Raw genomic sequence first — 13,485 nt, forward strand, 5'->3', positions numbered from 1 at the left:
GTGGATGGTAAACGGACGTCTGTAGTTGTTTTATTTGCAGCAACTTACAGAGTTCCCTCATCACCTTGGACATAAAAGGGGTCCCTTGGTCGGTCAGAACCTCTTTAGGTAGTCCCACTCGGGAAAATATCTCCATTAACTCCTTAGCTATGAGTTTGGCCGAGGTATGTCGCAGTAGCACCGCCTCCGGGTACCGAGTGGCATAGTCTAGAATGACTAAGATGTGTAGATGCCCTCTGGCGGACTTCGGTACTGGGCCTATGAGGTCCATAGCTATTCTGTCAAACGGTACTTCGATAATCGGGAGAGGTACTAGGGGACTACGGAAATGTGGCTGGAGGCTAGTTAAGTTTGGTCAAGACACAAAACTCTTTCACTTCTTTGAATATGCTGGGGCAGTAAAACTGCTGTAGAATACGATCTTGAATTTTCTGCAGCCCCAGGTGACCCCCGAGAACATGTTGGTGGGCTAGATCTAACACAAGCTTGCGATAAGCCTTGGGGACCACCAACTGTTCAATAGGCTCACCCTGTAGTTGGTTTACCCGATACAACATATCTTGATGAACCACAAAATGGGGAAACACTGACTCTTCCCCAGGTTGTTGTGGTTCACCATCTACTATAAGCACATTTTCCCAGGAGCGGAATAGGGTTGGGTTCCGACAAATTATCCCTGCAGACATTGAGGTCTGCCAATTCAGGACCCAGCGGCAAGTCCTCCACGTCTCCCACCTTCACACTTAGCAAGGGTTGTCTCCTGCTGTCTGCAAAGCCATCACAAGTTGTAGCAGCAACTGGTTAGTCTCCTGTTGCTGCTTATTAGCCTCGCATTGCTGCAGGTTTGTCTCTCGCTGCTGCAGATTAGACTCCATGAGGGCCTTCACAACAGCCTCCATTTTGTCATGGGTCACTGGTTGCAATACAGCTGGTTTAATGTCTGACATACAACTGTGCCTGAAAAATGCAGAAACCAAAAATATCAGCGTTCATGGCAGCCTCACTGCTCTTGCCCACATCCTCCACCAATTGTGGGGTTTCGCTCTGCTAGATAGGGTAAGCGGGCGCAGTACAGAGGCAAAATACAAGATCTTAACTCAAAACGTCAGTGTTTATATACACTTGAGGCAATTGCACAAAACAGTACGTAAGTTTGCAGTCTTGGTGTTAATTCACACACAATCGAAAGCTCATATAACACAAGCAGGGCCGGTGCCACCCATAAGCAAGGTACGCCACCGCGTAGAGCGCACTCTTGCTGGAGGCGCTGCCTCCTAGCTAATTTATTAACTTCACTTGCCTCTGTGTAATCTCGCACAGGCGCACTGGCAGAGGCATCGTCGAGCCAAGTGCGCATGCGCCGTCTTTCAGCGCACCTCGTTCGACGATGCCTCTGCCAGTGCGAGATTAAGGCGCTTCTCTGCAATTACACAAAGGCAAGTGAAGTAATTAAATTAGCTAGGAGGCGGCGCTGGGCGGGGAGGGGATCTGTGGATGACATTTATGGGGATCTGTGGTGGATGACACTTTTGGGGGATCTGTGGTGGATGACACTTATGGGGGATCTGTGGATGACACTTATGGGGGATCTGTGGATGACACTTATGGGGGATCTGTGGATGACACTTATGGGGGATCTGTGGATGACACTAATGGGGGATCTGTGGATGACACTTATGGGGGATCTGTGGATGACATTTATGGGGATCTGTGGTGGATGACACTTATGGGGGATCTGTGGATGACACTTATGGGGGATCTGTGGATGACACTTATGGGGGATCTGTGGATGACACTTATGGGGGATCTATGGATGACACTTATGGGGGATCTGTGGATGACACTTATGGGGGATCTGTGGATGACACTTATGGGGGATCTGTGGATGACACTTAAGGGGGATCTGTGGATGACACTTATGGGGGATCTGTGGATGACACTTATGGGGGATCTGTGGATGACACTTATGGGGGATCTGTGGATGACACTTATGGGGGATCTGTGGATGACACTTATGGGGGATCTGTGGATGACACTTATGGGGATCTGTGGATGACACTTATGGGGGATCTGTGGATGACACTTATGGGGGATCTGTGGATGACACTTATGGGGGATCTGTGGATGACACTTATGGGGGATCTGTGGATGACACTTATGGGGGATCTGTGGATGACACTTATGGGGGCTCTGTGGATGACACTTATGGGGGCTCTGTGGATGACACTTATGGGGATCTGTGGAGGACACTTATGGGGATCTGTGGATGACACTTATGGGGATCTGTGGAGGATACTTATGGGGATCTGTGGATGACACTTATGGGGATCTGTGAATGACACTTATGGGGGCTCTGTGGATGACACTTATGGGGCTCTGTGGATGACACTTATGGGGGCTCTGTGGATGACACTTATGGGGCTCTGTGGATGACACTTATGGGGCTCTGTGGATGACACTTATGGGGGATCTGTGGATGACACTTATGGGGATCTGTGGAGGACACTTATGGGGATCTGTGGATGACACTTATGGGGATCTGTGAATGACACTTATGGGGGATCTGTGGATGACACTTATGGGGATCTGTGGATGACACTTATGGGGATCTGTGGATGACACTTATGGGGGATCTGTGGATGACACTTATGGGGGATCTGTGGATGACACTTATGGGGGATCTGTGGATGACACTTATGGGGGCTCTGTGGATGACACTTATGGGGGCTCTGTGGATGACACTTATGGGGGCTCTGTGGATGACACTTATGGGGATCTGTGTAGGACACTTATGGGGATCTGTGGATGACACTTATGGGGATCTGTGAATGACACTTATGGGGATCTGTGAATGACACTTATGGGGATCTGTGAATGACACTTATGGGGATCTGTGGATGACACTGATGGGGATCTGTGGATGATATGGTATGTAGTTGGAGGGAAAAAACGTAGCCTTACCACAATGAAGGGTACAGTCTGTATAAATAGGTTGCCGACAAAAAGGGGCGTGTCAAAGGGAGTGGTCAATAGGCAGAGTCAAGGGGGGCGGAAAAATTAGCTTTTGCCTAGGGTGGCAAAAATCCTTGCACCAGTCCTGAACACAAGTCACCTTTCTGGCAGTTCTGCCTCCAGTAGTCCACAGCAGACTTTAAGGGGCCTGCTTCCCCAGCATACAGCTCTCAGCCCTCCAGCACGGCACAAAGCCTCATATTCCAAAAACAGAGACATCTCTGCTGAGCCCAGCTGCCTATTTAAGGACAGCCAGGTGCTGCCAAAACCTGGACCGGCACTTAAACTCCGGTCCGGTATTTGACCTCACCTGGCTGGAAACCAGCCCAGCCACACATTCTGGGAGGAAAATACCTGCCTTGCCAGACACAACCCCTCACTGTGTCACATTAGTTATTAATTAACATTCACCATTTGTCTACTTTATGTTGTCATCATTTTGTAAATGTCATTTTATATTTTTAGGATGTTAGAAGGCTTAGAATTTTTAAAACAATTTTCAAATTTTGAAGAAAATTTCTAACAGACTTAATTAAGGACCAAGTCAGTTAAAAAGTCACTTTAAGGTGCTTACATAATAGAAACCACCAATAATGGCACCATTTTAGAAACTAAACCCCTTAATTTATTCAAAACCACTTTTAGAAACTTTATCAACCCTTTAGGTGTTGCAAATGAATTAAAGAGAAATGGATGTGAAATTTAAAGATTTCATTTTTTTTGCAGAATTTTTATTTTGATCAATTTTTCCTGTAACATGGCAAGGGTTAACAGAAAATTAAATCTCAATATTTATTACTCTGGTTCTGCAGTTTACAGAAACAACCTATATGTGGTTGTAAACCACTGTATGGGCACAGAAGGAAAAGAGCACCATATAGTTTTTGGAGGGCAGCCTGAAGTACCCATACACTGAAAACCCTTCAAAAATTAACCCCCATTTTGGAAACTACATCCCTCAACAAATTTTTTAAGAGGAACAGGGAGTGCTTTGATCCAACATGCACGTCATAGATTTTAGAAACAATTTGCTGTGAAAATAAAAAAAATTACAATTTTTCCAATAAAATTTTCATTTTCATAAGAAGTAACATGAGAAAACGCTCCACTTCTTGTTACCCATTATGTCCTGAATACGGCCACACCCCCAATGTGGTCATAAACTACTGATTGTGTACATTGCAGGGTTCAGAAAAAAAAGAGCACCACATGGATTTGAGGCCTAGTTTGGTAATTTATACAACTCTGACAACTGCAGAGGCTTTGAAGATAAAATAAAGAAAGCCCCAAAAAACTACCCTAGAATGTATCATATGTGTTTTTCAAAAATATATTCACAGCTGATGGAGCAAATTGAACTGCAATTTTCACACAGATATGCCATTTCAGTGCCCAATATGTTGTGCCCATTGTGCGCCAGTAAGCCCTCTTATTATTATGCTGTGCTTCTTGGTTTTAGAATCACCATACACTCTAATATAATGGCTCTAATATTTTGGTGGTGACTTATGCATCTTGTCCTGACAACTATAGGGGCTCTGGAGTGATATAAGAAATGGAACCTCGAGAAGTTACCCCATTTTGGAAACTACACCCCATAAGGTATTTATTAAGGGGTGGAGTGAGCATTTTGAGCCCACAGGTGTTTTGAAAAAAATACCTCACAGCAGATGGTGTAAAGTGAAAATTGTAATATGCCATTTTTAGTGGCCAATATCTTGTACCCTTAATGTGAAAAGTAAGCCTTCTTGATATTATGCTATATTTACTGGTTTTAGAAACACCCTACATGTGGCCCTATTCTTTTTCCTGAAAGTATGAGAGGGCTCGGGAGTAAAAAAAATCACCATGCACATTTTGAAGCCCAGTGTGGTGATTTACACTGCTTGTGCTGACAATTGTAGGGGCTTTGTGATGAAATAATAAATAGAACCCTGAGAAGTGACCCCATTTTGGAAACTCTGCCCCTCGAGTGGTGGAGGCATCATTTTGTTGCTATAGTAATTTGCAGAAATGAATGCGCAGCAGACCGTGCAAAGTGAAAATTGCTAGTTTTCCACAGCTATGACATTTCACTGACCAATATGTTGTTCCTAGCTGGTGCCATGTGAGTCACACAACGGCCCTTAAGTTGGTAGATGTGTTCTAATGGATACGGAAATGCCAAAAATGTGGACATAATCTGCTGTTTGGGTATAGCACAGGGCTCAAAAGGAAAAGACCACCTTTTGGCTTTCGCAACTCAGATTCTGATGGATTGGTTTACGGGTGCCGTGTTGCTTTGGAACAGCAATGGGGCACCGGTACAGCTATTTTCTGAGAGCCACACATTTTTTATTATTCTCTCAATGGATCTGTGTAAGGGCTTATTTATTGCAGGATGAGTTTCCATTATCATTAGTACTATTTTGAGGTACATATGCCTTTTTGATCATTTTTTATTTATTTTTGGGAAGCAGGATAATGAAAACTCACCAATTCTATCACTGCTTTTTGGGTTTGTTATTGCGGCGTACAGCGTGCGTACAAATGACATGTTAACTTTATATCCGCTGGTCAGTATGATTACAGACATACCAATTTTATATATATATATATATTTTTTTTGGCTGTTCTGACATCATTTTTATGTATTTCTTTTTACGGCGTTCACCTAATGGAGTAGATCATGATATTTTTGCAAAAGTAAATGGCTTGACGGGGAAAAGCGGTGCTTTCTTTTCTTTTTACTTCATGCTTTTATTTTTATTTTTTTTAAACACTACCACTAGCGAACGTCAGATTTTTTTGTACTGCATTGAACCTAGGAGACCCAGCCTGGCTTCTACAGCTGGCAGACCCCTGAAGCCTTTGCATCCGGCTACCATGGCAACCACTGGCACCCCAGGATCCCATTGTAGAGCGCACATGGGCTTAGAGAGGGACCTCTGTAAAACCCTTAGATGCAGCGGACAGCATTGACTGCATTATCTAAGGGTTTACTCTGCTGGCATCATAATTTTCAGCTATACTGGAGGAAACAGCATAGTTCTGGCTGTCAGTAACAGCCAGACCCCTCATCCTGTAAGAACAGCGCCTGTTGCGCCAGTGTTTGCATGGGTTTATTCCGGGTTCTCTTGCTAACTGGATATGGTATATAGTAATATTATTCAGTGATACGCACCCATAAAGCTGTCTACATACCCTGAGGTCATCTTGTTAGTATTTCAAAAGTTCTCATTACAGAAAGAACACATTCTAAAGCTGGTGTAAAGGCAGATAGACAGCATTCTCTTAACCAGCAGAATGTAAGGTATTTGGGTGGTCATAGGGTGGAGTTCATGTAGGCGACTGAGCCCAAGTGAAGCTCTGGGAATCTATATCTCTTTTCCCTGCCACCCCTGGATGAACAGCTCTTACCTCAGAGAAACGTAAGTTATATCATGTCTGTGGTTTCTGTGTATGCATAATGTCTGAGTAGACTTTATATGTGTACATATAGATTGCAGCCTGTATCCCATTTACATGGGAGTCGGTGAATTATGTAGCCAGCACGTGTTTATGGATGTGTAGTATATATGAATAGGTTTCTATATGTACATGTACTAATGGGCAGGTATTGGATATGAGTTGATTAGATGTATAAATCCAGGAGATGGTATGTTGTTGGGATCTTGATATCTGCATACCTCCCAACAGTCACGCATCCGGTGGGATAGTTCCAGATTTAGGCAGGTCCTGGGGTCTTGGGACAGCTGAAGTATGTCCCACTTTCAGCTGTCTCTGTGTCCTGAGGACACAGAGACAATTGAATGCACTGGTGGAAGCAGGAAGCCGTCAGCCCCATGTTCCACTATTTACCCAATCTCATATCTCTCCCTAGCAGCAGGCACGATGAAGTAACATCATCACGCCTATTGGGCTAAGCATCTGAGCACACAAGCCAGGGAGAGAGGTCATCTCCCTGCCTGTGTGCTCTTGTGCTTAACGCAGCAGGCATGAGGATGTTATGTATCGTGCCTGGTTCTGCGGAGAGCAGGAATAGCTTCCTTCAGTGGGGGCAGTTGAGAGTTACTTTTTCCTTTTTTTAACAATGCGGGCTTCATTATTTCTAAAAGAGCATCCTATTGTGTGTGGGTAAACTAAGGAGGCATAACTACTTTGTCGGGGCAGTAAAGGGGTATAATTATTGTGAGGGGATATTAATGTGAAAGGGGGACTACTGAGCAGGTGCACTAAGGGGCATAACTACTGAGTGGGGGCACAAAGAGAAGTGTGCGGGACTGGGTATACTGTAAGTTGGCAAGATAGTTGGTTCTATCAGTTTGTGATTTGATCCACATGAAACCGAACTTTTGGTGGTTCATTTCAGGTGAACCAATGAGAGATAGAGAGAAAGAGAGCTTTGTGGGATCCTGTAATTCTCTTGTCTCACTTTCAGCTGAATGTTACTTTGGAGGTTTCTCTGGTTCATCTATTGAACCAAAATGGTGAATTAAAATTGCTGAAGGTGTTGTCTGTTTTTTGCAATACTGATGATATATCCTCAGGTGAATTGGAAGGTTCAGTCCCATTGAAGTGAGATAGCACGAGCTAGAATTATACCTATTTGCCACTGCACAGCAAGTAGGTAAACAGTAGTGTTGAGCGAGCATGCTCGGCCAAATACCTGTTCGGCTGGAGCATCGGTACATGGCGGTACTTGGCCGAGTACCGCATGCGCTTGAGCGCCATGCTCGAGTCTCCTCCCCGCACGTTTTGCAGCTGCTAAGCAGTCAATAAACATGCAGGTAAGTACTACCATCACTGTAATGCCAGTAGCCATGTTGGCTACTGGAATTACAGTGATTGGCTGGCCGTAACGCGTCATCTGGTACTATATAGCACCCGGTGACGCGGGTTCGGCTTATTGTGAGTCAGGGAGAGCTGCGCTTAGGAAGGGACAGATAGTGTAGGGAGTGTAATCGCAATATATTCAATAGAAAAATGTTTCAAAGACCCAAAAGTCCTTTTAAGGACTATTGTGTGTGGTGGCAGCAATATAATATAGCCAGAGAATTTATTTTTCCATACTTTGCAATACTTTTTCAATAGAGGGTGTCTGCAGTGACTTGTGACATCTGTGCTGCAATACCTTCTGTGTGTCAGGGCCAGAGATGGCAAAAATATAATTAAAAACAATTATATTTTTTCCATAATTTATCCACACTTTGCCAAACGGTGTCTGCAGTGAATTGTCACATCTGCGCTGCAATAGCATGTGTGTGTGCAGGGCCGGCTCCAGGATCATGTGGGCCCTTATACAGATAATACAGTAGATATCACCTGCAGTCCTATGTAACAGCATAGATAACACAGTCATGCCTATCTGAGTACAGAAAATGTAGTAGTGTTACCTGCAGTCCTATGTAAAACCATAGATAACACTAGTGCTGATAATATGGTAGTGTTACCTGTAGTCCTATGTAAACCACAGATAACACTAGTGTAGATCATGTAGTAGTGTTACCTGCGTCCTTAGTGTGCCTCCCTGTGCCTCTACCACGGACTCCATGCTGGCAGCGCTGCCTCCTCTTCCATCTTCATCTTGCCCCGCACAGAATGTCCTCATGCAGCTGTGTCAAGACAAAGGGAACACTGTGGGCATGGTGATGGTGACACACACACAGGGACAGAGACACACACAGACACAGACACACACACACACACAGGGACAGAGACACAAACACACAGGGACAGACACAGATACACAGACACAGACACACACACACACAGGGACAGACACACACACACACACAGGGACAGACACACACACAGGGACAGACACACACACACACACAGGGACAGACACACACACACACACAGGGACAGACACACACACACACACACACACAGGGACAGACACACACACACACACAGGGACAGACACACACACACACACACACACACACAGGGACAGACACACACACACACAGGGACAGACACACACACACACACACAGGGACAGACACACACACACACACACACACACACAGGGACAGACACACACACACACACAGGGACAGACACACACACAGGGACAGACACACACACAGGGACAGAGGGACAGACACACACACACACACAGGGACAGACACACACACAGGGACAGAGGGACAGACACCTACACATGGACAGACACACACACACACAGGGACAGACGCACACACAAACACACAGGGACAGACACAGACACACACACACAGGGACAGACACAGACACACACACACACACAGGGACAGACACACACACACACACAGGGACAGACACACACAGACACACACACACACACAGGGACAGACACACACACACACACAGGGACAGACACACACACACACACAGGGACACACACACACAGGGACAGACACACACACACAGGGACAGAGGGACAGACACACACACACACACAGGGACAGACACACACACAGGGACAGAGGGACAGACACACACACACACACACAGGGACAGACGCACACACACACACACACACAGGGACAGATGCACACACACACAGGGACAGACGCACACACACAGGGACAGACGCACACACACAGGGACAGACGCACACACACACAAAAAATGCGGTCGTGTGCATGGGGCCTAACTTCGTCTTTTAGAATATTACGAATATTCTAAAAAACGAAGTTATAGCAATATAGAGAATATTCATTAAATACACATATTAGCCTAGCCATAGCCATAGGAAAGTTGCCTTATACAGTTAAAAGAAAATTTGCAATACGCGAATAATTAAATCGCATATTTTTCGCGCTAAATAGAATAATGACGAATATTCGATTTCGACGAATATAAGTCGAATATTCAATCGAATATTCACGAAATATCGCAAAATCGAATATGGCAGCTCCCGCTCATCACTAGTGACAAACAGCACACCGCCACAGAGATGTGGCAGGGAATAAGAGACCAGACTGAACTGTGGCTCTCGCCACTCAACCTAGAACCAGGCATGGTTGTGTCTGATAATGGCCGTAACTTGGTGGCGGCTTTGGAGCTGGGCAACCTTAGACACATCCCATGCCTTGCCTACATATTCAACCTTGTGGTTCAGTAGTTTCTAAAAACATACCCCAATTTCCCTGAGCTACTGGTGAAGGTGCTCCGCGTGTGTGCACATTTCCGCAAGTCACCGACATCTTCAGCCGGTCTGTCAACACTGCAGCAGTGCTTGAAATTGCCAGCTCACCGGCTGTTATGCGATGTGAGCAAGCGCTAGAACTCCACGTTCCACATGTTGGCCAGGCTTTGTGAGCAGCAGAGGGCAGTTGTGGAATACCAGCTGCAACATGGTCGTCACCTTATTAGTCAGCTTCCGCTATTCACAAGTGAGGAGTGGGCATGGATGTCTGACCTCTGTGAGGTTTTACGCAACTTTGAGGAATCAACACAGATGGTGAGCTGCAATAACGCTAATATCAGCGTTACCATCCCACTACTATGTCTTCTCAAACGCTCGCTGCTTACAATTAAGTACGACGCTGTGCATGTGGAACTTCTCATTTTTCATTCCTCTGGTGGAGAGGACGAGCAAAATGGTGCAAAACCAGAAGATCCTTGTTGGAAAATTGCTCCAAAACTTTCTATCTGACAATGCTGGCAGCAGAGTCCATACTTCCTTGGCCAACAGAGGAGGGGAGACAAGGGGAACACACAGCAGTTCCAACAGACGCAGGGCAACACTCTATAAAGCCTGGGACAGTATCATTTCACCCCGCCAGCACCCTCACCCTGATGTGCGGCCTACTGCCACAAGGAGAGAAAAAGTTTGGAAGATGGTGAAGGAGTACATAGCAGACGGTGTCAGTGTCCTCAATGATCCCTCAATGCCTTACAACTACTGGGTGTCCAAGCTGGACACGTGGCACGAACTGGCGCTCTACGCATTGGAGGTGCTGGCCTGCCCTGCCGCCAGCGTTTTGTCTGAGCGTGTATTTAGTGCTGCTGGTGGCATTGTAACAGATAAGTGTATCCGCCTGTCAACTGAAAATGCTGACAGGTTGACTCATAAAAATGAATAAGGCCTGGATTGCCCCAGACTTCTCGACTCCACCAGAGGAATGCTGATGAACCTAAAGGCACTTTACATGTGTTTTTTTTATGTAGTTAATAGACTGTATTCCCATGCACCCCTTCCACCACAAACATGGCTATATGGTTGAATCTTTCTTTTCTCCTCCTCCTCCTCCTCTTCTATCATATCAACGTGTTTATTCGTCGCATATAATGCCCTTGCATATATGCCCTTTGCATATAATGTTTTACAGGGTCATCTTAGCTGCAGGCCCTCACATATAATTTTTTAGATTGTCCGCTCACCAGCAGGCCCTCAGATCAAATTTTTTACAGGTTCCGCTCACTAGCACGCCCTCACATCTAATATTTTAGAGGGTCCGCTCACCAGCCGGCCCTCACATCTATATTTTTACAGGGTCCGCTCATCAGCAGGCCCCCACATCTAATTTTTTAGAGGGTTCACTCACCAGCAGGCCGTCACATCATATTTTTTACAGGGTCCGCTCAACAGCAGGCCCTCACATATATTTTTTTACAGGGTCTGCTCACCAGCAGGTCCTCACATATAATTTTTTACAGGGTCTGCTCACCTGCAGGCCCGCAACTCAAATCTTTTACAGGGTCAGCTAACCTTCAGGCCCGCAACTCAAATATTTTACAGGGTCAGCTCACCTACAGGCCCTCACATATAATTTTTTTACAGGGTCCGCTCACCTGCAGGCCCGCAACTCAAATCTTTTACAGGGTCAGCTTACCTGCAGGCCCAAACCTAAAATCTTTTAAAGGGTCAGCTCACCTGCAGGCCAGCAACTCAAATCTTTTACAGGGTCAGCACACCTGCAGGCCCGCAACTCAAATCTTTTACAGGGTCAGCTAACCTGCAGGCCCCCAACTCAAATCTTTTACAGGGTCCGCTAACCTGCAGTCCCCCAACTCAAATCTTTTACAAGGTTAGCTCACCTACAGGCCCGTAACTCAATGTGAATGAGGCCCTCCTTTATGTGATATACAGGTTGTATCGGAGTGCCTCTTCCTTGTAAATTTTGGCAGCACTTGCACTTTATATACAAGTAAATATACAGGAAAGAATGTTTTCAATCATTTTTTCCTATAAAATCGATTGTTTACTTTGGTTTTGTGCATAAAACCTTAATTCGATTGTGGGCCTGGTGATCAGTTTAAGCAGCATCAGCAGCATGATGATAAAAATGAGTGTCAAGGTGACTGTGGAGATGGCAGCATGAGGAGGCCACATAGTGGCACAATGACTGAGTCTGGATAAAAGACTAAGGCCACAGATTGTTTAAAAAGATGCAGATGGAAAGAAATCCGTGGAGCTGTATGAAGGTCACCTGCAGAATAATGCAGACCAGGGTAGGAGCTATAGGGGAACAGTGGAAACTGCAGCTTTGGGGTCCTGACCCAGAAGGGGCCCATCCAGGAGGAGGAGGACTAAAAGATTTTGTTAGGGCCCCCTCAACAGTATTACACAATGAAATTATATACAGTGACAGTATAGACAGTGTATAAAATGGATGGAACAGCTGCCGACCCTGGTCTGACAGAGCGATCTTTACTAGCCACAGAAATGTGGGCGGCATGAAAGAAAGGGGTCGCTAAAAAATTACTGTGGGATGGAGCCCCATTCAAAAATTTGCTGTGGGGCCCAGTCATTTCTAGCTACGCCACTGATGCAGCCCACAAAAGCAAGTTAGGTTTATCGATTCCAAAACCTTAACTAGATTGTGGGCCTGGTGATCAGTTTAATGCCTTTTAAGCAGCATCAGCAGCAGCATGGTGATAAAAATGAGTGGCAAGGTGACATATTGTGGAGATGGCATCATGAGTAGTGATGAGCGGCAGGGGTCATATTCGAATTCGCGATATTTCGCTAATATTTTGTAGAATATTAGTCGAATTTTTGCAAATTCGAATATTCGTTATATTCTATGATTTTTTTACTCGAAAAATCGGCAAGGTAATGATCGTGTAATATGCAAATTTTCGTAATGCAAATTTTTATCGCGAATTTTTAAACTTACAACTATTAGACAAAGAAGATTATAGCACTATATTAGCTAAATCGCTCTATATTAGTTTTTTTTTTTGAATATTCGCTATATTGCTATAACTTCGTTTTTTTGAATATTCGTAATATTCTAAAACAAGAATATATAGCAATATAGCGAATATTCGAAAAAAACGAATATAGAGCAATTTAGCTAATATAGTGCTATAATCTTTTTTTTTTATAGTTGTCATTTTTTTCCAATCTGAACTTCAGATGAGAAAAAAATTACAACTATTAGGCCCCTTTCACATGGGCGTTGCGGATTGGGGCCGGATGCGTTCAGGGTGCGTTCAGTGAAACTCGCACCACTTTGAAAGTAAGTTCAGTCAGTTTTGTCTGCAATTACATTC

This window comes from Bufo bufo, chromosome 5 (genome assembly GCF_905171765.1).
Source record: "Bufo bufo chromosome 5, aBufBuf1.1, whole genome shotgun sequence".
In the NCBI taxonomy this organism is placed as follows: Eukaryota; Metazoa; Chordata; class Amphibia; order Anura; family Bufonidae; genus Bufo; species Bufo bufo.